Source organism: Garra rufa, chromosome 8 (genome assembly GCF_049309525.1).
Source record: "Garra rufa chromosome 8, GarRuf1.0, whole genome shotgun sequence".
NCBI lineage: Eukaryota > Metazoa > Chordata > Actinopteri > Cypriniformes > Cyprinidae > Garra > Garra rufa.
In genome coordinates, this window is record NC_133368.1 from 17,874,658 (window position 1) to 17,899,065 (window position 24,408).

At 38.8% G+C, this 24,408-nt stretch overlaps 1 protein-coding gene across 1 annotated transcript in view; it reads left to right on the plus strand.

Annotated features, from left to right (window-relative positions):
- The first annotated feature begins 5,224 nt into the window (after positions 1 to 5,224).
- The window catches only part of mylka (myosin, light chain kinase a), a 126,986-nt gene continuing 107,802 nt past the window's right edge, over positions 5,225 to 24,408 (plus strand). Inside the window, exon 1 of the mRNA XM_073845747.1 lies at positions 5,225 to 5,349. The gene's annotated coding sequence lies outside the window, so the exon portion shown is untranslated. The remainder of the gene's footprint in view (positions 5,350 to 24,408) is intronic.

Consider the following 24,408-nt stretch of genomic DNA (forward strand, 5'->3'; position numbering starts at 1 on the left):
ACAGCTTTACGATTCTCTCTGAAAACAGCCGAGCTCCTGGAGGTGTGCCAAAGGTGGAGCTAAAGATTGACGAGAACTCGCGTAGATTGACAACAAAACACATACATTTGATGCCGTTTCACTGACCATCTGCAGTTCTGAATCATGACCGGGATCTTTTATAGCTGGACCGTTCCTTCTTTCAGTATCAAACGATGTGCAAATCCAGCGTCGAAGTGAGCCTTGTTTATAAAATGTTTGTCAACAAACACACTTGCAAAACTCAGTTTCTGCCCCGGAAAAACAAACTCCATCATCTACTGTTCACGTAACACTGGGTTCTTCAGGAAGCTGAGCAAGGTTATCTTTGCCTTACAACCAAAACCATACTTCTTTAGAGACATTCTTCCTGAGTGAGTCCCGTGCAGCAGTGCAGCCGAATGAAGAACGTTGATGGGCGTGCTCTCGCTCTGGTCGATGTGTGCGCGGGCGGGAGAAATGCCCATACAAGGAATTCCACCCTTCAGGATGCCATGAAGAGCCATGATCAAAAAAAAAAAAAGCTTCAGAAACTTGTAAGAAACCTGGAAGTGTGTATTTGCCACAGAAATACTTTGTTATACGTCCAAATAGTTTTTGGAAACTTTGGCCATATTTAGCATGAGAACCCAACTCTTTTACTGTGTAAATAACGCCTTTAACACTATCGGATAGGTTTACGGTTGGGTTTGGTACAGGGCATGTTTTAACAAGATTTAACAACAGTCTTTGGGTATTTGAACTCTGAACCATCGCAATACGTACCTGAGGCAACATATTAAAAACACAGCAATGCGTACCTATATCAACATAATAAAAACATGCCAGGGTTCACGTATTGAACTGTGTTTTAGCGCCACTCAGCGGTTAAAATTAACAGAGAATACTTCGTGTTTTTTCATGGGTGCTTGATCATTTCCATGAGAGCTCAAGCCCCTGAGCACGCCTATGCGGGATCGGCGTCTATGCCCAGAGGTACGTATATTTATAAGACTGGGTTGTCTACATCAGAAGAAGCTTGTATTAAATGCAATTATCTGGACTTTAGAGTGATTTCACCCAAAAAAAATAGAAATTCTGTCATTAATTATTCATACTCATTACACTCAAAAGCGTAAGATCTCTGTTTGTCTTCAGAACACAAAGATATTTTAGATGAAATACCAAGAACAACATCAGTGGTTCAACCGTAAATTTATAAAGCTACGAGACTACTTTTTGTGCTAAAAAAACAACAACAAAAAAACACTAAAATTACTGTATTCAACCGTTCTTCTCCTCTGCATCAGCCTAGAGCCATTTTGGAGAGTACCACAACACATGATAGAACATTATGTAAATAGAAACCTATGACCAGTGAAGATGACAATGTGAAAAGCCCCATGCTGCAAGTTGACAGGATTGGGTTAGATGTTTGTGATGGTAGGGAATGGGTGGTTTCAAGCCACGTTTTTTTTTTTTTCACAATGGGGTCTTTAAATAATTGACCATATAATAATTGTAAAAAATACTAAAGCCATAACTGTACATTTCCGCCATGATTTACCCACCCTCTTTAAATGTACCAAAATGCTGTATAATCCTCTATCAGTCCATCTCTCTCTCTCTCTCTCTCTCTCTCTCTCTCTCTCTCTCTCTCTCTCTCTCTCTCTCTCTCTCTCTCTCTCTCTCTCTCTCTCTCCATCTGTCTCTCAGGCAGATGTTTTGTCTAGTGTTCAGGGCAGTGCTCCCAGAGAGTGTTTACTTTATGTTTCCTGTGGGCGCTTTGTGTCCCTCGAAGTGCAACCGATGCATCAGGAGCCTCCTCTTACTGGAACACATTTGCAGATAAGACCCTCCACACGCCTATGTTTACAATAAACACCCAAATAATGTAAACTACAAGCTTTCAAAGGAAAATACTTTTGGTGAAATCACAATCTGAGACTGCAGATCTATACAGGTTCTATATTACAGTTTTTCTCAATTGCTAAGACACATTTCTTGAAAGCTGCTCTCCTTTTCTCTAAACTGTGAACACAATACCCAATTTTCAAGCTACATTCACAAAATCTCAGACTCTTCTTGCAAAACCAAACTTTCACCTCAAAACAGTTCAATCTGTGCTCAAAACTGAACTATGTTGTCAAATCGTGCCCCGAGTCAATCAAAATTAAAAACACTACTGAACAGTCACTAAACACTACGTAGAAAAATAGAAAACACAATGCTCAGGACATGAAGCTGGAGAAATAAATGTTTATTGTTCACTGTAGGCTAAATGCACGTTGCAAAACAAAGAAAACCTGTGCATTTAGCACTTGTACAAAAAGACAAAACAGGAATCTTGTGCATTTACACGTAGCACTTGTAAAAACAAACAGAAATCCTATGCGTTTGCCACTTGTGAACAGTAAGCCCATGTAAAAATAAAGTACAAAAATATACAAATAAGTGCAATACTCAGCCTCAGCATCATGTCTACGTACTGGGTCAGGCCACAGGACTTCATCCACATCACAGGCCACATTTTGTCTGGCCAGGCAACAACATAGATGGGAAGAGTTCGTGTGAGAGGAGGTCGAGGTGGTCGAGGTGGTCAGCGAAGACAAAGAACAGTAATATCTGATGAAATCAGAGCTACTGTGATTGACCATGTTCTTGTCCATGGTATGAGCATGAGGGAGGCTGGACAAAGGGTACAACCAAACATCAGTAGATTCACTGTGTCCACCATAATCCGAAGATTTAGAAAAGAGAATAGGTAATTACCATTTTTTGACATTATAGGACAGTATGTAAATGTTGACAGCAATTACTGTATGACATACTATAGAGCTGGTAAGCTGGTAAACATCCGTAAAACCCCACTGGACCTCTAGATTGAAAAATCGTCAATGCAACTGAATGTGAGAAAATAATTATTTGACTATACTGTAATGTCAAAAAAATGGTAATTACCTGTTCTCTTCTCTAAATCTTCGGATTATGGTGGACACAGTGAATCTACTGATGTTTGGATTTCATCAGATATTACTGTTCTTTGTCTTCGCTGACCACCTCGACCACCTCTCACACAAACTCTTCTTCTCAGGCCTCACAAACCAGTGCTCTCTGAACTGGCTTACTGTATATGTTCCCTCACATCATTAGCCACAAGTGTGATCAGTTTTGAGTTGTTGTGTTCAAGTGGTGAAACCTGTGCTTTAATTGTGTTTGACTTTTGTCACCTGTGCTCACCATTATGCAGCACGGGTGCATCACAATGAAAATGTGTTGGCAAGTTGTGTCTAAACAGGTGAAAAGTGCTTATGGTTTTGCCAAAAGAGTGATTGATTCAATCAATGGGTTCAGGCAACTGAGCATTTGGTTCAGACATTAGGGTTTAGTGTTTTAGCAATTGAGAAAAACTGTAATCTGCATTTTGTTTGAATACCAATATTTCTTTAAATCCTCCAGGTGGCGCAACAGTTTCCTCAGTTAAAGATTCTGAGGAACGCCGTATAACTGTACATCAACAGTGGGTTTGTGAATGTCTCCACTTTGTGCTTGTAAGTGCAATCTCATCATTTTTGTATGAACTATACATTTAATTGTCAAATATTCATGCTTTTGCACATCAACCATGATCTGTTTTATCCTAATTTTTAGACTGATATATTGAAGCCGTTATTTAGAGTCTTATTTTCCATGACACACAGACACTTCAGTTTTTTTGCTCTAATCTTTCTGTCCTCTCATTAGTCAAATGTTGACAGGAAGGACTGTGTCATTGGTGATGTTAAGGAGCCCTCATGCAGGAGACTTCAGCAGGTGTTTTCCATATCTAGAGCCTCAAGCTCAAAAAACACAGAGACATAAACAAGATAGCCATTCCACATGTTACAGGCGATCTATAGCCTGGCGCTTTCTCTCCTACTCCACATCAGATCCAAGAACATATATTTCTCACAGCAATATTTCTTTCAAAGTCTCTCATTATTGAGCCAAAGGCAGCAGGACTTGGTTTATGCTTTGTTGAATGTCTGTAGCCAATCAGTGTCATTGCGCAGAGCCAGATGTTGGGTTTGTGCAGTGGGCAGCTGGGGGGTTGTTGAATACCTGCCATGCATCAGTCTTTATGAGCTGTTTCTACTTGCACTGAAATATGTGCAATACCCTGGCACATTTCGTCATGTGTCCATCAGCCTTGGTTTCACTTTCAGTCTTAATATGTGTCAACATGACATGACTGCTGACAGATCAAATAAATTTTCTCTGGATTTAATTTTTTTTTTTTTTTAGATGTAATAACACCTGAAAAAGTGGTACTGTATGTACAAACGACAACAATCATTTCGAAAAGTTTTGGGGGTTGGTTGGACTTTTAAAATTTTTTTAGAAGTCTCACTAACACTGCAAAAAATGCTTTTCTTGCTTATATTTTTTTTGTCTTCTTTCCAGCCAAAATATCTAAAAATTCTTAAAGTAGGATTTTCTAGACAAGCAAAAATTATTTTCTAGTTTTCAGAAAAAAAAAAAAAACAAGTCTAAATTAAGTGAGTTTTCGCTTAGAACAAGCAAAATAATCTGAAAAAAAAAAAAACGTATTTCAAACAGAAAACTTTTTTTTTTTCCCCATTGGCAAATTAATTTGCTGGCTTCAAGCAAAAGCGCACTTAAATTTGACTTGTTTTTTCTGAAAACAAGACAATAATTTTTACTTGTCTAGAAAATCCTTCTTGATTTAAGAATTTTAAGATATTTTGGCTGGAAAGAAGACAAATAATCTAAGTAAGAAACACATTTTTTTTGCAGTGAAGGCTTTTTTATTGTCATATTGTGAAATTTCAATAAAAATATCTGTTTGGCTATATTTTAAGATGCAATTTATCCTTGTAATACAAACTTTTCAGTTTTTAGCACCATTACTCCATGTGATCCTTCAGAATACATTCATGTGTATATAAATATATATAACTACTGTTTTACGCTATGCACACACATCCAAATTCACATTGGGTGAAAACATTACATAACCAATGAAAAACATGTACTATATTCACATTCCTCTGGCTTTAAAGGAAAACAGAAAAGCAGTAAGGCACACATCTCATTTTTTAGTGTGTGCCGTGTTCAGTCCTCCCCCTTCAACTCCTATAACCCTGCGACCAATGAGGAACTCTGAGCCTGTGATGTTAGGATTCATGCCAGCAAGTTCGGTGCCGACAGGGAAAACACGTTGAGAGCAGATCAGAGTCAGGACAGCGAGTCTGGACACGCTCTCGCCGCTGTGTCTCGCTGAACTCCTGTGAATGACAGACGTGCAGCAGACGGACACTAATCTCTCCAGAGTTCAACACGGCTGTCTGGGTGAGTTTGCTCTGACTCTTTATGTCATCAGGTTAATATGGGATTTTGAAGCAGTTTGAGTTTACCTGTAAGAAATGTTAATCTCACACTCAGAAATAAGTTCAAATGGTACATCTAATGCACTCTTTGAATGAAGCGTGAGAACTTTTGACGCATTAAAAAAACTTGATTTATTTATTGTTTTCTTCTCTTCTATGCAAACTCAAATGTTCATTGTAATGCTATAGACCACTTGTAATATTTAAAATACTACTTCTACTATATATGTTTTGTTACATGTGTCACTGAAAGTCACTTAAGTAAAACTGAAAAATGTCAAATGTAAATGTAAGGCAAATGTAGTTATTGAAGTGCGTTTTACAAGAAAATATGTCCAGTCTTTCCACTTCAGATTTCCATTTCCACTAATTTATCATGTTACTTGCTGTCTTTGTAAATATTTGTGAAATTTACTAACATTTTCTGAGAGAAAAAAAAATGTTTCAAAGTATATATCCTCCACCTTTTCTTTTTTTCTTTCGTTGTAGTCTAGGACACCTGTTTGTCAGGAGAGCTGATTTCGTATATCAACTAAAATTACAATGATAAAGAATGAAAAATGATAAAAGTGTTGAGATAGATGTTGTGTCTTAATAGCATAGACACTGGCTTTTTTATTTGGCATGTAATACATTTTCTAGTGCAAAAAAGTGTTCACATAGATTTTGAAAACACAGCAAATGTTTATTTTGATGAACACATGAAATCTGAGGATGTCCATACATACGGTATACTGTAAGAGGTGTACCATGTGGGCACATTTCCAGTTATTCCACATTCTCTCATGTATAATTACTCCTAATTAACATAAATGTGACGTTTATTCCGGATGTCGGATGTCTTTCATCCAACTGCTGTGGTTAAATTCCCAGAAAAGTGTCCCAGTAAATGCATGATGTACAACACTGCCCATAAGGATGAATGAAGCTTTGGTTTCATGAGGTTAATGAATAGACTTTTGCTCTTTATTATGTTTATTATATATGAAGGGTGAGGTGTATTAGAGGGCATTACTTTCTATGAAGCCACTTCCTGCTGTCTTTTTGTACTGAACTATGACTGGTATGATCAGATTTTTAATAGGTTCCCTTCCCTTTCTTTCTCTCCACTCTCCAGATGTGTTAGACTCAGTGCTTTAAATGGTCATCTGCTGGTTAGGTGCTCTTCTTCACTGGTTATATTGTGTTTCAGAGCCTGGACAGTAACAGGCTCTTTTATGTCTTATCTGTGTTTGTTCAGAATCCTGTGAGTGAGTCAATGAACACAATTGTTTCCTCTTGTTATGTGTAGACAAATCTATACAAAGTATTTGTGCAGCTGGCTGAAATTACATTTAACAAGACGTCCTCACCATCAGTTTGTGTTTTCTGGGGATCGATTACATTGTTTTATCTGAGGCAGAACCACACACCATACAGGGCACCCTCATCTTCATCTGTTTGTTGAAGTACAGTCATACTACAACATTTTTTTTTTTACATAACACAGCATAAACAACAATGATCTGGTCTTCACCAGCTTCTATAATTATAACTCTATGTCTCGAGTAACATAAAACAGATTGTGTTGTTATAATTTATCCAAAAGCAAAGGAAAATGCTGAAACCATGACTGAGCCTTATTCTGCTCCCTAGTTTCTGTGTCATGAATCAGAACAACACAAATTCAGATACATCAACAAAGGAGGCAGTTGTTGTTGTCATCAATCTGAGGAGAATTTTAAGGCCATTTCCGAACAATTTGAAACCAATTATTCTTTAGTTTCTGCATTCTACAAAGTGATTAACAGAGAACACTGATGAAAATGGAAAGGAGCATAAGTCTTTCACACCTTGGTGTGTGTGTGTGTGTGTGTGTGTGTGTGTGTGTGTGTGTGTGTGTGTGTGTGTGTGTGTGTGTGTGTGTGTGTGTGTGTGTGTGTGTGTGTGTGTGTGTGTACCTGGTAGTCTTCACGTTATGGGGACATTTCTTAGGTCCCCATGAGGAAACAGGCTTATAAATCATGCACAATGAGTTTTTTTGAGGAAGTAAAAGTGTGCACAATCTCCTGTGAGGGCTAGGTTTAGGTGTAGGGTAGGTGTAGGGCGATAGAAAGTACGGTTTGTACAGTATAAAAACCATTACGCCTATGGAATGTCCCCATAAAACATGTAAACCCAACATGTGTGTGTGTGTGTGTGTGTGTGTGTGTGTGTGTGTGTGTGTGTGTGTGTGTGTGTGATATACTTAATATCAAAAATTGAAGATGAAAATTATCAAATATGACAAATTTTTAATGTTACAAAAGATTTAAGCAAAAAAAAAAAAAAAAAATGGTTTCCCAAAAATAACGCACAGCAAAACTGCTTTCACCATTGATAATACTAAGAAATGTTTCTTGAGCATCAAATCAGCATATTAGAATGACTTCTGAAGGCTCATGTGACACTGAAGACTGGATGATGTTGAAAATTCAGCTTTGCATCACAGGAATAAGATCTGTTTTAAAATATATATAAACATACAAAACAGTTCATGTAAACTGTAAAAATATTTCATAAAAACTGTTTTTACTCCTTTTTTCCCAAATAAATGCAGCCATAAATTCTTATTCCAAACTATTGCTCTGCACTGAAACAAAAAAAAAAAAAAAAGTAAATTTACTTAATTTTTATTTGGCACACACATTTTTTAAGTAAAATTTAAGTATGGAATTAAGTAAATCTAACGTGCAGTTAGAGTTTGATAAGTAATTTCTACTTAATTAATTTAAGTTTATTTTGCAGTCTTCAAGTACAGTTCACTCACCCACAGTTTGTAAACTTTACTCAAACATAATAGCATTAAAAAAGGGGGCATTAAAGCATGTGGTTCACCTACAAACATGAACGTGAGCAAGTAGACAGCTTCTTATTGTTTTTAAGGTTATGTGTTGACTAAGTGCAGTTACTAACCAAATGAACACAGAGACCTCAATACTTGACACATGATGCACAATGATGGTATGAGTATGAATAGGTCATTTTGAGAAGAAAATGAACTCTAGATGTTACAAAACAGCAAGTTACTTAAACTAAAAAAAAAAAAAAAATTCAATTAAATTCAATTTATTTATAAAGCACATTTCAATTCAACCTTAGGACTTAGGACCAGCTACTGCAAAGGCTTTGTCACCTCTACGCTGCAGGTGAGATCGTGGTATTCGCAAAAGAAGACCGTCTTGGGATCTTAGAAACCTGGCCGGATTGTAGGTGGTGAGTAAGTCAGCGAGATAACTTGGAGCTAGGTTGCTGAGAGCTTTATACACGAATAGCACAGATTTTATAGTCAATTCGATAGCGAACTGGCAGCCAATGCAGGGAGCGTAGAATTGGTGTGATATGATCTTGTTTGCGGCTACCAGTGAGTAGACGGGCAGCCGCATTTTTGGACCATTTGAAGGTGAGAAATGGAAAAGAGAGGTAACCCAGTGTGCAAAGAGTTAAAATAATCAAGTCAAGTGGAGATAAAAGCGTGGTTGACTGTTTCAAAACTTTTCCTGCTCAAGAAAGGTTTGACTTTGGCTAATCGACGAATATGGTAAAAACTGGTATTGTATTAACTTGCTTTTCTAGTTTGAGACTATTGTCCAAGTGAAATCCAAGATCTTTAACATCTGAAGTAAGAAATGGAGTAAGTGCGCCAAGATCAGTGGATTCACCATTTAAATGTTTATTTGGCCCAAATTGAATGACTTGTGTTTTCTCGTCATTTAGCAGCATAAAGTTATTTGTAAGCCACGTATTGGCTTCTAGTCTTTTGTATGCTAAGTTGCCATTGTGTTTTATTGGTATTTCACGAGTTCGCCCTTACATCTAATCTGCTTGAGCGAGTATTAAGCATATTTTGGCGTGCTGTCCGGGGGAAGGGAATACAGGCCGGAACCAGAGAACTCCTCCTGCTAGTGTAGGATCGAAACAGATTAGAAGTGGGGAGTAGGGGTGGAGGAGGGATGCCAAGAAACTATCGCTGGATGGAGGTAAGACGGCTGGTAATATATAGAGGATGCGCTGATTGAATGATTGGTTAAACAGGTTGCACCTGTGCCGAATGGGTTGATTATCTGATCGTGCTCCTCCTGAACCTTGTTTAATCAAACATCATGTAGAGTTGTGTATCATCTGCGTAACAATGGTATAATATCCCAAACTTGCTCATGATGGATCCCAGGGGTAACATATACAAAGAGAATAGCAATGGTGCTAAGATCGAACCTTGGGGCACACCACAAGTGAGTTGAGCCATCAAGGATGAAAGGGTGCCTAAGCTAACAGAGAAAGTTCTATTAGACAGAAAAGATTGAAACCATTTCAAGACTACCTGAAATGCTGATGAAGTGTTCAAGCCGGGATAAAGGAATCCTATGATCTACAAAATCAAAAGCTGCACTCAGATCTAACAGTACTAATGCCATGGTATGACCTGTGTCTGTGGTCATGCCGACTCAGTACTGTGCAAGGTTTTAAAGCCGGACTGAAAGATGTCAGAGATTGAAAAGCAACTATAAAACAGTGTAAATACACCTCGAAAACTAAAAATGTTACCTTATTAATTATTCATGCCCAAGTGCATGATGGGAACAACAGGATCATGACTTTGGTTTATTTTGGTAAATATACTTATAAATTCAAATTTGTAATTCTACAAGCTTAAGTACTAATATTGAATTTACTCTTTTTTTTTTTATTCTTGCCTGAACTCAATTTAATGTAGAACTTACATTTGTCTTTCTGTATTATTTACTTCACCACAAAATAATTTTTATCAGTGTGTAGTGTATGTGAAAATAAGAATTTGTTAAATTGTTTAATTTGTTTATTATATATTATAAAAATAATCTGACCAACCCTAAAACTTAGTAGTGTAGATGTTAGATGTTAAAGTACAATCCAGGAAAGACTGTATGGATGGGATGGGTATTTAGGATGAAGCCTGTTCTCTGGCAGCCTTGGTTGGTGTTTTTTAATGTTACATTTGAACAATCCACAATATTTGTAGAACAATGTCATGAGAACAGTCTGGAGTAGTCATTATACTCACAATGTTTCTCTTCAAGCACATAAAGCCTTCTGTCATACACTTTCCTGCATTGAGGGGTGATGATTTGGCCTTGTTTTGCTGCCAATGGACCTGAAGACCTTGCTGTCATCGAGTCACCCATGAACTCCCTCTTTATACTAAAGTACCCAAGAGACAAATATGATGTCATCTGTCTGATGATCCCAAGGACACAGCCAATTCGACAATTGTGGGAGAAGGAATAACCAGTGAAAGATAAAACATTAATTGAAACATTGAAAACATGATGTCTCCTGTGACGCTTGTCGTTTTTATGCACTTTTTCATGCTTTTAGGATTGATTTGGATTTGATTTCTTGGCATTTGTTTCATAATTTAATTCTATGGACCAGGAGACATCTGAGTGTCTGTATATGTGGAATCCAGGATCGATGTGTTACAGAGAGCAGTGAGAGAGTGAGATGTGTGCTCTCTCATTCTTTCCCAGTGATCTCACTCAGTTCAGGTCTTTAACCTGTGGATGAGCAGACACCTGTGTGTGAATGGTTTGCCTTATGAGCACAGTTCTGGGAGGTAAATGACCAGACGGTCAAGGAAAAGCTCACTGAAAATACATTTAGAATAGATCTGACAAGCTTTAGGGGAAATTGACTAGCCAAGTGTGCATGTAAGAGCCCAGAGTGTGTTTAAAAAAAAAAAAACTGCACATGCTGTATGTCCTGTGTAAAAAAAGAAGTGCTTATTTTGTATTAAATCTGCACTTGTGGTGTACACTCTTAAAAATAAATGTGCTTTAAAAGGTTCCTCACAGCGATGCCATAGAAGAACCATTTTTGGTTTCACCAAGAACCATTCAGTCAAAGGTTCTTTAAAGAACCATCTGTTTCCTTCCCTTTTATAATCTGAAGAACCTTCTTTTACCACAAAGAACCTTTTGTGAAACAGAAAGGTTCTCCAGATGTTAAAGGTTCTTTATGGAATAATTTAAACAAAAAAGGTTCTTCTATGGCATCTTCATTTTTAAGAGTGTACTTCAAATCTCAAAAGTATTTTGAAAAGTAACAAAAAGAAGCACTTATTTTCAGTGTGTTGACTAGCATATTAAAGCACATGCAAAGTAAGTATAATGTGTGTGTGTTATTCGATATTACAAGTTTATCATTTATTGAAGTACTAAATTGCAACTTGAAATATATATAAAATATAAAAATGCAAACAATTGAAATATATGACATAGACGTTTCAATAGAAATGAAAGTACATTTTAGAAGTACACTTTAAATTTGAGGTTGAGCTAATTGCATTAAATTAAAATTTAACCTTAATACATTTTAATTTATTGACATGCATTGTTTGACATGCAACAACTTAGTGCACTGAAGTCTATTCTTTTAAAGTTTTTTTATTTCTTTATCATTACTATTTACTACTTCTTTTTAATAAGCAAATGTCTCCTTTATTAGCCATTTAAAGGAGAAGTTCACTTCTATAACAAAAATGTACAGATAATTTATTCACCCCCTTGTCATCCAAGATGTTCATGTCTTTCTTTCTTCAGTCGTGAAGAAATAATGTTTTTTGAGGTTAATATTTCAGGATTTCTCTTCATATAGTATACTTCTATGGTGCCCTTGAGTTTGAACAACCAAAATAAAGTTTAAATGCAACTTCAAATGGCTCTAAATGATGACAGCCGAGATAGAAGGGTCTTATCAAGAAAAACAATGGGTTTTTAAACTCAAATGCTCGTCTTGTCTTTTTTTTTTTTTTTTTAGAAATTATAAAAAAAAAAAAAAAATGTTATAAAATAACCAATCATTTTGGAGGTTCAAACTTGCTGGCACCAGCAGTCCACTATATGAAGAGAAATCCTGTTTTCCTCATTTTGAAAAATGTTTTCCTCAACCAAACATAATTTCTTTATGACTGAAGAAAGAAAGAAATGAACATCTTGGATGATAGTACAGTAGATGCTTTACCAGTGTCAGCTGGTTTTTGAGGGCTCTTAAAAGTGTGAAATAGACTTACATATGTTTCCTGTATGCTGCCTTTGAAATGTTTAAGTTCATCAACCTGCAGCCATCAACCAATCACTGTTGTCATGACGTTATTTTTCTGTGGCTCAAGTCACATGGTGTTTGCATTACATTGCTGGATGTAACTATAGTCCAGATTAAACATTTGCAACCAGGTGAAGAGTGAATTTAGTAAATATATCACCATAATAGTCACTATATTATTCAAATTTTTTGATCCACAGATCATGGTGTTTTGTGAAACACTATCCTGTTCTGAAAGTCCTGGCCTCACAGGCTGCAGATAATATCATTAATGTGTGTTTGTTGAATCAGGTCATTATTGACTGGGAGCCATTCTAAACAGCATCAGCTCAACGCACACACATTGAGAGTCAGTGGAATATGTACTGTGCAGTGGTAAACCGATAAAGCTTTGGCTCTGTTCATGTTATCAGTGCTTCAACAGACACCCAGAAACAAAAACACACGCCTGACTGCAGCTGCGCTGATAATACACCATTATTTCTAAAGAATGGCATGTTTACAGTCACATACAAATACACCTCACCATATATGGCCGTATAATTTACCAGCGTGTTGTTTGTATGGTTAGAAATTCAAATTGTGTAGATCCACCATCCATAGTAGCTTCAAGGCTTTTGTGGTGAGTACTTACCGGCTAGTTAATGCAGTGGTTCTCAGTTGATGAGCAACCAGATAGGATAATGAAAAGCAACTAAACATTTTAAAACACAAGGCATCATACAGTTGCCAACTTTGTCTGTTTTCACAGAGAAAAATTTAACATCATACACTGAAGGAGAGGATCAAACACTACCAGACTTTTCAAAATAAGAAACTGAGTTATAATGGTAAATATGGTTTAATAATCTTTTGTCATGCTTTAAGGAAGTACACTTATTTTGTGTTGGCTAACATAATATATTACATGTGAAGTACATCATTGTATTTATAGTAGCGTGTAATTTTAAATATTTGTACATCTGACATACAAGTCACAATAGAACGGTGAGGCATTGCTGCCACACACATATTTTTTTCCCACTCAGATGTCCTAATAACGAGATCTTTTCTCATTAAAACGAGATCTTTTCTCCTTAAAACGACATCTTTTCTCGTAATAACGAGATCTTTTCTCGTTAAAATGACATCTTTTCTCGTAATAACAAGATCTTTTCTCGTTAAAACCACATCTTTTCTCGTTAAAACAAGATCTTTTCTCGTAATAACGAGATCTTTTCTTGTAATAACCAGGGGCCTCATGTACAAAGACTTGCGTTGAATTATTACTAAAACATTGCGTACGGACAAAGCTGTAAATGTGCGTATGCAGTAAAAAAATCAGATGTATGAAACACTGCGTACGCGGAATTCCACGCATATCTCTTTGTACATCCGAATTAACGTGAAATTGAGTGCACATGCACGAGCGCAAAACCCCTCCCTGCCTCCTCCCCCGTATTAATATGGTAATGACTCCACTTTGGCAAAACCAAACGAAAAAGCAAGCAAGAGAAACTTAACAGAATGTGATTTGAAGGTGCTCCTCACCGGTAAAAACTGTTATTTGCAAGTTTGTAAAAAAAAAAAATAAAAAAAAAATAGAGTGGGAGAGTTTAGCTGACGCGGTTAATGCAGTGGGGTTTGAACATCGCACTGTGAACGAATTAAAAAAGAAATGGTCGCCCGCTCTACAAGTGCGAGAATGGGCATCATTGTATCTGCGCTCTTGGTCAGTTTGTGGGTTGTTGAGGGGGGTTAACAGCCACGTCTTTAATGGATAACCGCGGTCTCCTGATATGCAGTTAAATAATTACGCTCAATAAAATAAAATAAAGTAAAACTTAGCTGTTTCCGATTCACGTATCCAAATTGTTCTTCAGATGGCGCCTTTATAGCAATGTCCGTGCAGTCGATCGCTTGCGCTTACATTAGGATAACCGGTGATGGCTGCAAATTGCGCTTTGTTTGGCTGGTCCACTGCATGGTATGGAAATCTTATATACCTGCTAGACATGCGGATGATCCTGTCCCATACATCTGGCATTGCACGGCTCAAAGACGTCTGGCTTAACCCCTAGCGGTCTGCCAGTTCCCTTTGGAAAGAACAATTTGCCAGGAAACCAAGCGTTATCAGCACCTGTAAAGGAACGGGTAAAGCGTGGCCCCTCGCTGTCTCCAAATATGGACCCAACTCAGCAAAGAGCTCCAAGAGGATAGCTCTTGGAAATCTGAAACAGCTTATAAGCCAGTCATCATCGTGGGCCAGAAAATCACTGTGATCCCTAAAAACGCGTTCCCTTCGGATTTGGCCATTGACAATGTCCTCCAATAAGGCCAGGCCAACACTGCCATTGCCATAGACTAAGGGATGTATACATTTGCAAATGCTTTTATATGTTCTAAATCACATAACTGGTAGAAAAATATTGTCTCAATTAACCCATTTTATCAATTATAAATTAATAGCAATGTTTTCCACATGTGTTGGTGCGATACTTTGTAGTGTGCAATTTTAAATAATTGCCTCTAGGAGTCGCCAAGGAAAATAAAACAAACACACGCACAAAAAATACACGTACGCCAGACATGGAGTTGGCGTGGATCAACGCACATTCTCACGTTAATTTCATCGTTAGTAAATCCAAACGTGAGCGTGAAATCTGGCGTACGCAAAGGTTTTGTGCGTACGCAGCGTTGATACATGAGGCCCCAGATCTTTTTTCGTTAAAACGAGATCTTTTCTCGTTAAAATTAGATCTTTTCTCATAATAACGAGATCTTTTCTCATTAAAACAACATCTTTCTCGTAATAACGAGATCTTTTCTCGTAATAACGAGATCTTTTCTCGTTAAAACGACATCTTTTCTCGCAATAAGGAGATCTTTTCTTGTTAAAACAACATCTTTTCTCGTAATAATGAGATCTTTTCTCATTAAAACGCAATCTTTCCTTGTAATAACGAGATCTTTTCTCATTAAAACAACATCTTTTCTCGTAATAACGAGATCTTTTCTCGTAATAACGAGATCTTTTCTCATTAAAACGAGATCTTTTCTCGTAATAATGAGATCTTTTCTCGTAATAATGAGATCTTTTCTCATTAAAACGTCATCTTTTCTCGTTAAAACCACATCTTTTCTCGCAATAACAAGATCTTTTCTCATTAAAACGACATCTTTTCTCGTTAAAACCACATCTTTTCTCGTAATAACAAGATCTTTTCTCGTTAAAACGAGATCTTTTCTCGTAATAACGAGATCTTTTCTCGTTAAAACGACATCTTTTCTCGTTAAAACGTCATCTTTTCTCATTAAAACGACATCTTTTCTCGTAATATCGAGATCTTTTCTCGTTAAAACGTCATCTTTTCTCATTAAAACGACATCTTTTCTCGTAATATCGAGATCTTTTCTCGTTAAAACGAGGTCTTTTCTCGTAATAACGAGATCTTTTTTCGTTAAAACAACATCTTTTCTCGCAATAACGAGATCTTTTCTCGTTAAAACGACATCTTTTCTTGTAATAATGAGATCTTTTCTCGTTAAAACGACATCTTTTCTTGTAATAAGGAGATCTTTTCTCGTTAAAACGACATCTTTTCTCGTAATAATGAGATCTTTTCTCGTAATAACGAGATCTTTTCTCGTTAAAATGATATCTTTTTCTCGTAATAACGACATATTATGTCATAAAAACGATCTGATGTTCCTGATGATATAATTATATTATGTGAGAAAGCTAAGGGTTTGTCCGCGCTGCCTTCGCCACAGTCCTGAAAGGAGGAGCTGCACGCTGCCGAAGTTATATGGAAATACACTGTTTTAATAATTTTAATGTAATGGTTTCAATTGTAGCGGCATGTTTATTAGGATTAATCTCCAATATGTCTACAATAACTGCCCTCGGACCCAGAGGATTTAAGATGATCAGATCAAAACTGTTAGTTCTGAATAATCGACTTTGAGCTTGGAATTGTCACGATGTGCGGGGGAGACGAGGAGCCAGGAGAACAAACGCAGGAGAAGGAAATCCAATAAACACTATTTATTTACAAAACTATAAATAAAACAAACAGGGAACAAAACCATTACAAAACAAAACCCGAGGAGCAGAACAAACACCATGAGACGTTATCGACTGACATTGAAACTGAGGAAACAAACAACTTAAATAGGAGTGGCAGGGGGTGTAGCAAATTACAGACAGGTGAACAAAATCAAAGCTAAAGGGACAAACCAAATGACACAGAGTAACAGGGGAAGACAAAGGGAAAAACCAACTGAAGTTCAAGTGAGGGGGGGGAAACACTAGGAAACACTGAACAGAACAGGCACAATCCTGACATTACCCCCCCCCCTCCCCCGAAGGCGCGTCTCGCGCCTAATAACATCCATAGGGGAGGGAGGGTGGGCGCCCTGGAGACCGCTAGGTAGGGACTCAGGGGACACAGGATATTGGGGTGGTCTCCAGGGTGGAGGCCATGGCCGGGTAACCAGTCCAGGAGGCCATGGTGGGTCTGGGAGCTCAGGGGGCCATGGCCGGGTAAACAGTCCGGGAGGCCATGGTGGATCTGGGTGCTCAGGAAGCCATGGTTGAGTAAACAGTCCAGGTGGCCATGGCCGAGTATACAGTCCAGGTGGCCATGGCCGAGTATACAGTCCAGGTGGCCATGGCTGATCAGGGGAGTAGCCCCCCCCCCCCCCAAATTTTCTTGGGGGAACCTAGGGTATAGTCCACCCAGCAGAGCACGGAAGGGCACGTAGGATAGAGCTCCGGCTCTGGAGGGCGCGCAGGAGAGAGCTCCGGCTCTGGAGGGCATGCAGGCTCTTGAGGAGCGGGCTCTGGACGGCGCTCTTGAGGAGCGGGTTCTGGACGGCGCTCTTGAGGAGCGGGCTCTGGACGGCGCTCTTGAGGAGCGGGCTCTGGACGGCGCTCTTGAGGAGCGGGCTCTGGACGGCGCTCTTGAGGAGCGGGCTCTGGAGGACTGGACGACCCCAGCGGAGACTCTAGAGGGCTGGGCGTCTCCAGCGGAGACTCTGGAAGAGCAGGCTCTGGGCGAGCAGTCACTGGAGGGCGCTCTGGCGGCGTATTCACTGGAGGGCGCTCTGGCGGCGCAGTCACTGAAGAGCGCTCGGGCGGCTCAGTCACTTGAGGGCTGGGCGGAACCAGCGGAGACTCTGGAAGGCTGGGCGGAACCAGCGGAGACTTTGACTTGGCAGTCGCCATCTTGGGTGCAGACTCAGGCTTGGTGGCCGTCTTGGCCGGGGACTCAGGCTTGGTGGCCATTTTGGCCACGGATTCAGGCTTGGTGGCCATCTTGGCCGAGGATTCAGGAACGGCCGCCATCTTGGCCGGGAACTCAGGAACGTCGGCCATCTTGGCCGGGAACTCAGGAACGTCTGCCATCTTGGCCGGGAACTCAGGAACAACAGCCATCTTGGCCAGGGATTCAGGCTTGGTGGCCATCTTGGCCGGTGATTCAGGCTTGGCGGCCCTCTTGGCCAGGAACTCAGGAACAACGGCCATCTTGGCCAGGGATTCAGGCTTGGCGGCCTTCTTGGCCGGGACCTCAGGCTTGGCGGCCATCTTGGCCGGGAACTCAGGCTTGGCGGCCATCTTGGCCGGGAACTCAGGCTTGGCGGCCATCTTGGCCGGGAACTCAGGCTTGGCGGCCATCTTGGCCAGGGATTCAGGCTTGGTGGCCATCTTGGCCGAGGATTCAGGAACGGAGGCCGTCTTGCGTGCAGACTCTGGCGTGGTAGCCATCTTGAGAGCAGATAATAACATGGCGGCCAACTTGCTTGCAGACTCTGGCGTTGCAGCCATCTTGCTGGCTGGCGTGGCGGCCATTTTGTGAGCTGACGCGGCGGCCATCTTGTGAGCTGACGCTGGCTTAGCGGCTGACGGGCTTGAGTGTGGAGAGGAAGCCTGAGGTACTGGGCTGAGGACCATCGTGGGGCTTAGGAGGACTTGGGGACACGTGGGGGACAAGGGAGTGAGGTCGCTAGAGTGATATGCGGAGGGTTTTGGCGTTTGGTGAGATGGGGTGACTACATGCCTCCAGATGGGAGGAGGATTACCATCCTCCACCTCAACTTGGAAATTGGAACCACATAAATCGAGAACAAAGTTGACAAAATCTGCTACGGGACGATAGCAATCATTAGGAGTATCTTTTGAAACAAAAAATCATCTTTGAGTCCCATCTGGAAGCATGCGTTTATCATTTTGTCACTCCATCTCACCAGATGGTAAACACTCAAAAACTCCTCCACATATTCCTCCAGCGAACACTCACCTTGTTGAATGTTCAGGAGGAGGTCCTCAGCCCAGGTCATGTTGTTCGGGTCAGTCGATCTGTCACGATGTGCGGGGGAGACGAGGAGCCAGGAGAACAAACGCAGGAGAAGGAAATCCAATAAACACTATTTATTTACAAAACTATAAATAAAACAAATAGGGAACAAAACCATTACAAAACAAAACCCGAGGAGCAGAACAAACACCATGAGACGTTATCGACTGACATTGAAACTGAGGAAACAAACAACTTAAATAGGAGTGGCAGGGGGTGTAGCAAATTACAGACAGGTGAACAAAATCAAAGCTAAAGGGACAAACCAAATGACACAGAGTAACAGGGGAAGACAAAGGGAAAAACCAACTGAAGTTCAAGTGAGGGGGGGAAACACTAGGAAACACTGAACAGAACAGGCACAATCCTGACAGGAATATTATTTGGATGACTAAAGTTTGATTTTACAGAAAATTGAAATACTAACAGAAATGAATAAAAGTAATATGACACATGGTTTGATTGTGTTATGATGATGATGATTTCGTTCTGTTTAAAAAATGAAAAAATAAAAATAAATTAATTAAAAATAAATGTTTTTGTATTTTTTTTGTTCATGAAAAGAGTGCTTATGCTTTAATATTTGTGCGTGAGCGGCCCTGAAAAGCCACTTTTCAACTCAGCCTGTCTTTACTGTCTGTCCCATCATGCAGAATAAACATGGCTCTAGAGTGCGACCAATTTGGTCGCACGTGCGACCTAATTTCTCAATGGTGCGACTAAAAAAAATCAAAGGTTGCACCGGTGCGACCAGCCGTTCAAGGGGGAAAAAAACGAAACTCCGTCACTCAACAACAGACACACATTAGACCCATATCGTGGTCTAAACCAATCAGAGATGAAGGACGGATCCCGCCCCCCTCTGATTGGCAGTGGTCCAGATATTCCTGTACGTGTGTGTACGTTTGAAAATGCATGTGATGCAGTCAGAATGTCTCTACATTGTCAAGCGTTTACAATGCCTCCTCCGCAAAAACACGGACTGGATCGCGGACTCCATTCATAAAAACCGAATTTACTATGGCGCGGAATGCCACGTAATACGTTGATTTCTGGATTGATAAATCAAAAGTTGGTGACCTCGGCTGGAAGATGGCGGGCTGAACACATGTGTTTTAACCGAGCTCCCTAGCTTGTCTCCTAAGTTAGTTTTGAAACACACAAATCTCATCCACGTCTACCTAAAATTAACATTTAAACACTGTAGATGTGTTTTATATCTTCAAAATGCGAAAATCTTCACAACAAACTAGCCTCCCGAAGATTATCATCCCTCCGGCCCGTGGCTCGACTCCAGCTTCGGTCTCAAACGATCCAGAAATGGAGGTACAGTCCGCTCAATCAGATAAACGCCGTGATTCGTCTCATCTCACTCCTACTAAATCAAACGCCTTGAAAAAATTAAAACCCCACGACGAGGATGTCACTAATGCAACGCTTCTGCAAGCCATAACTTCACTAACGGCTCGCTTTGACTCACAAGATGAAAAACTAGAAGAAATGGCGAATCAGATGCGAAGGAACAGTGTCATGATTGCAGAGATCTCCAAGGCTGTCGAGTTCAATGCCGCTGAAATTAAAGATTGCAAAGAAAAATGCTTAGAGACAAGCAAATCACTTCTGGGTCTAACTTCATCGCACAAAGACTTGGCGAGTAGAACATCTGAACTTGAGCGATATAAAAGAAGATGGAATCTCCGGATCAACGGTATGAAAGAGAAGCCCGAAGAGGATCCCCGTCGGGAAGTGATCGGTCTTTTTGCTGAAATCGCACCGCACCTGGTTCAAAAATTAGATGACATTGTTGACACAGTACACCGTATCGGCAAGAAGGAGCCAGGGAAACCAAGGCAGATGATTGTACAATTTTCAATGCGAAAATACAGGGATGAGTTTTGGCAATCAACAAAGAACTCATCAGTCTGCCGGGACCGCGGAGTTCGATTCGCGGAGGATTTGACGAGGGAGGATCGTTTGGCCCGCGCTGCGCTGTGGCCTTTGATCGATCAGGCGCGTAAAACTGGAAAGAAAGCGTACTTTCGTGGACCGTTCGGATACATTGAAGGGAAACGCGTTGATTCAACATGATTATTCATGTGAACTGATTGAGGGTAGATTGGTAGGAGATACGACTGTTTTGGAGACGCACTAGGTTGTGAGGTTTGTTCTAGGTTTGTGGTTATACAACCTAGTGAAAATTTCTTTCTCATACAAGTGTTTGCACTTTGCCTTGCATTTTGCACTTTTCTGTTTTATGTTTCCAGTTAAGTTACCATTTTCTTTAATGTCACTGAATGTTAGGGGCATTCAAAATAAGGTTAAAAGAAAAGCAATGTTTTTATTTTGTAAAAGTAATGGTTCTCACTGTATTTTTCTACAAGAAACGCACTCTGTTTTAACGGATACTGCTTTTTGGTCTACTCAATGGGGAGATAAGTTGCTACTTAGCCATGGTTCCTCCCACTCTGCAGGTACTGCAATTTTATTTAATAACTGTCCAGGGAAGGTTATTTCTTCTAGAACTGACTTAAGTGGACACTGGCTAGCGGCTGTTTTAGATATTGAACATATTTTTTTCATTTTGGTTAACATATATGGCCACAATAATTCTAAAATGAACCAAAATTTACTTAATGAGGTCTCTTCTGTAATCTCTGATTTAAAGAGAATATACCCTACAGATAATATTGTTGTAGGTGGAGATTTTAATGTTGTACCAGACGAGACACATGATAGATATCCTCCCAAAAGCTTAACTTCTCAACCAAATCCTTTGGTCTCACACTTTTGCACTAATTTTAAATTGATAGATGCATGGAGATATCTCAATCCTAATCTCAGACAGTTCTCTTGGATGAGACCCAACGCCTCCAGCAAATCAAGAATTGATTATTGGCTTATTTCAGATAACCTAATGTTATTTGTTAAAGACTGCGCTATCTCTGCAGCTCCTTTGACAGACCACTGTGCCATTTCACTACTTTTCAAACCAAGTCACAACACTTTAAGGATTAAGGGATATTGGAAATTTAATTCAGATTTACTTAATAATGAAAGATTCTGTAATAAAGTTAAAGATTTAATTTTGGAAATTAAGAATAGTAATAACTTTAATTCTAACAAAGCCAGATGGGAATTCCTCAAATTTAAAATTCGTGAATTTTCTATTAATTACAGTAAAGTACTGGCCAAAGTGAGGAGGCAACAGGAACATAATATTATTTCTGAAATTAACAAATATTGTAGTGAAACTGGATTGAATGATACTGAAAAAACCAAAATGGTCTCTTTGCAATTAGAATTGGACAACCTTTATATTAAGAAAGCCAAAGGTGCATATATACGTTCTAGGGCTAAATGGATAGAAGAGGGTGAAAAAAGTACTTCTTACTTCTGCAGATTAGAAAAAAGACGTCAATCGCGCAACTCAATTCTTTCACTAATGATAAATGATGTTGAATGTACAGAACCTACTCTAATAGGTAAGACAATCTATCGGTTTTACAGTGACCTGTACTCTTCCAACTTCTCCCCAATAGAGTGTAACAATTTCTTTGATAAGATAATACATTTTATTCCCCACATTGACAATGATTGGAGAGATTGCTGTGATTCTGTTTTGCGCATTGAAGAACTTGACTCAGCGGTTCAAAACTTAAAATTAAACAAATCCCCAGGCCCTGACGGCCTCACAGCTAATTTTTACAAATTCTTTTGGAATGATATTAGATTATTATTATTTAATGCTTTTGTTGAATCCATTGAAGATGGGTCTTTAGGCCCTACTATGAATCAGGGTTTGATTACATTAATCCCTAAACCAGATAAAGACATGAGATATATGGATAATTTTCGGCCAATCACATTGCTCAATAATGATTATAAAATTTTTACTCATATATATGTTAATAGATTAAAAATGGGCATTAATAATTTAATTAACGAATCACAATCAGGCTTTCTTAAAGGAAGATCTATTCATAATAATATAAGGTTGGTGATGGATTTGGTGGAGTACAGTCACTTGATAGAGGATGATGGATTTATCTTATTTTTAGATTTCAAAAAAGCCTTCGATATGATTGAGCACGCTTTTCTGTTTAAATCCTTACAAGCTTTCGGTTTTGGTGAACAGTTTATTAATGTCATAAAAATGATTTATAGAGACATGAATAGTTCAGTTTCCCTCCCTTTTGGTACTACACAAAGATTTCAGATTGGCCGTGGAATTAGGCAAGGTTGCCCACTGTCCCCTCTTTTATTTATTTTAGCTGTAGATATGTTATCCACTATGGTTAAACATGATTTATCAGTAAAGAAATTAAATGTATTTGGGAAAACCTTAGCAATCAGTCAGCTAGCAGATGACACTACTTTATTTTTACAAAATAAAGATCAAATCCCTCTGGCTATTTCTTTAATTAATTGCTTCTGTAAAGCTTCAGGCCTCCAACTAAATTTAAATAAATGTGAACTCTTGGCCCTACACCCAACTCAAGATCTGTCCTTATATAATATTCCAGTTAAAGAGACAGTGAAATATCTAGGTATTTATATTTCCAAAGATTCAAAAATAAGTATGAAAGAAAATTTTGAAAATAAAATACAAAAAGCCAATGGTATTTTGAATTGCTGGTTGCAAAGAGACATATCAATTTTTGGAAGGATACTTCTAACAAAAGTTGAGTACTTATCTAGACTGATTTACCCAGCTTCTGCTGTAGCTCCCTCTTCAGGTATTATAAAAACAGGCAATCAAAAAATGTATGACTTTATTTGGAGACATAAAACTCATTATATTAGAAAATCTGATATTATAAAAATATACGAAGAAGGTGGTCTCAATGTAATTGAATTTGAAAGTATGAATACGATGTTAAAACTTAAGTGGCTTCAAATGTTTTTAGGTAATACTGAGAGCTTCTGGTATTCTGTGCCTTCAGCTTTGTTTCGTGAAGTAGGTGGTATCCGTTTTCTTCTCAAATGTGATTTTGATTTACCTAAAATTCCAGTGAAACTATCAGCATTCCACCAACAAGTCTTATTATATTGGAAATTGGCACACACACACAATTTCACGCCTCACAATACTCCAATCTGGAATAACAAATATATTCTACACAGAAACAAATCCTTATTTTTTGAGGAATGGGTAAATAGAAATATTTGGTCAGTATTGGATCTAATGGATGAGAAGGGTAATATGTTAAACTATAATTTATTCACTTTAAAACACGGATTTACCTGTCATCCAAAGCAATTCTTTACTGTTATTAATGCAATACCTTCAGGTATAAAAATGTTAATGAGATGTTACCTCTCCTATTCCAAAATTACTGCTGTCCTCCCATCGTTATATGTAGGTGATATTGAAATAGAGAATAAACTCTGCACTAGCAAATATTTAAGACAGTATATCGTCCAGTCAAATTATCCTTGTCAAATACTAAGAAATAGTCTAGATCATACATTTGATAAAAATACTGTTAAATATTTCAGAACAGCCTATCTAAAATTCCCTATTCTGCCCAAAGTAAAAGAAATGCAGTTTAAAATATTAAATGATATATACCCTTCCAATAAAT